Source organism: Myotis davidii, unplaced genomic scaffold, assembly GCF_000327345.1.
Source record: "Myotis davidii unplaced genomic scaffold, ASM32734v1 scaffold1065, whole genome shotgun sequence".
NCBI classification, from domain to species: domain Eukaryota; kingdom Metazoa; phylum Chordata; class Mammalia; order Chiroptera; family Vespertilionidae; genus Myotis; species Myotis davidii.
This window is the reverse complement of record NW_006297281.1, coordinates 1,686,206-1,687,467: the sequence shown is the minus strand read 5'-3', so window position 1 is coordinate 1,687,467 and position 1,262 is coordinate 1,686,206.

Sequence of the window (1,262 nt, the reverse complement as noted above, 5' to 3'; positions counted from 1 at the left end):
TCCCCCGGGGCCAGGCGAGCGGGGCGGGGAGCGGGAGGAGGGAGCGCGGGCAAGAGCGCTCCGCCAATCAGGACGCGGCCTCGGGGCGTCCGCTCAGTTCGCGGGCGGAAACCCTGCTGCCCCGGGTGCCTCCACGGTGCTGGCGTCTCCGCTTCCCAAAGGCCTTTTTCTTGGAAGGCGCCTTAGAAGCGTCTTGGCTACCGGTGCATGCTTAACGCGCTTGTATTCAATTTTACCTTCATTCCTCAAGTATTGAGTGCTCCTTGTGGGCCAGACGCAGAGACACAGTAAAGAACAAAATAAGTAAGATCCCAGGCTACTGTATTCTAGTTGGGGAGACAAACAATTAAACTAATTTACAGGTGAGACCGAGACCGAGTGCTGTGATTGAGGACAGCGGGAGAAGGGGGGCGTTTTAGATTAGGATTGAGCCCTTAGCAAGGGACTGGGAAACGTATTTCAGGTAGAGGAGCAAGTGCAAAAAAAGAAAAGAAAGGAAAAGGGGCTAGCAGGAACGAGCCTGGCTTGACCGAGGACGGGACATGGTGAGGAAACAGTGAGCAGGTCTCGCAGGTGAGCAGGGCCTCTGTCGGTCTTGGTAAGACATTTGGGAATCTGGAGTCATGTTTTAGACCTGACAAATGACTTAGCCCAGAGGCAGTCAGGTGGAGGGAAGGGGTCGGTAAACACTTGGATAGGAGGTTGCCATTCGGGGGAAGTGATAGGGCCACTCAGGGAAGTGATGGCCTGAGGAATAAGTTCGGGTATCATCATCATAGATCGTAAAACCGTGGGAACAGGTGAAGAGCCTGTAGAGGAAACTACAGGCCGACATTTAGGAGCTGGATAGAAGGAAGTTACAGAGGCCCAAAGTGTTTCAAACGGGGCTGCCAGCTGCTGCAAATGCTGCTGAATCTCAAGAGTGATGAGGCCTGAAAAGTGCTGGACTTGGTGACCTGACAGTTGTGGGTGATCAGTAATAGTTTTCATAAGGTGATGGGGGCCAGACTAGAGGGAGCTGAACACGAATAGGAGGTGAGGAAGGGGATGCAGAAAGTGTTCTTTGAGCTCAGTAACCCTGATGCATGATGTCAAAAGCGGTGCGAGAATCAGAGAATGTTCAAGAACTGAAGTGTGCCTCTAATCCCCATCCTGAATCTCCCTCTTAGAGAAATTCCTTCTTCAGTGCTTCCTATTTCTGTTCTCTTCTCCCAAGGTCCTGCTCCTTCCTGCCTTGCAGTGCCCACATCTAAATAGTCACA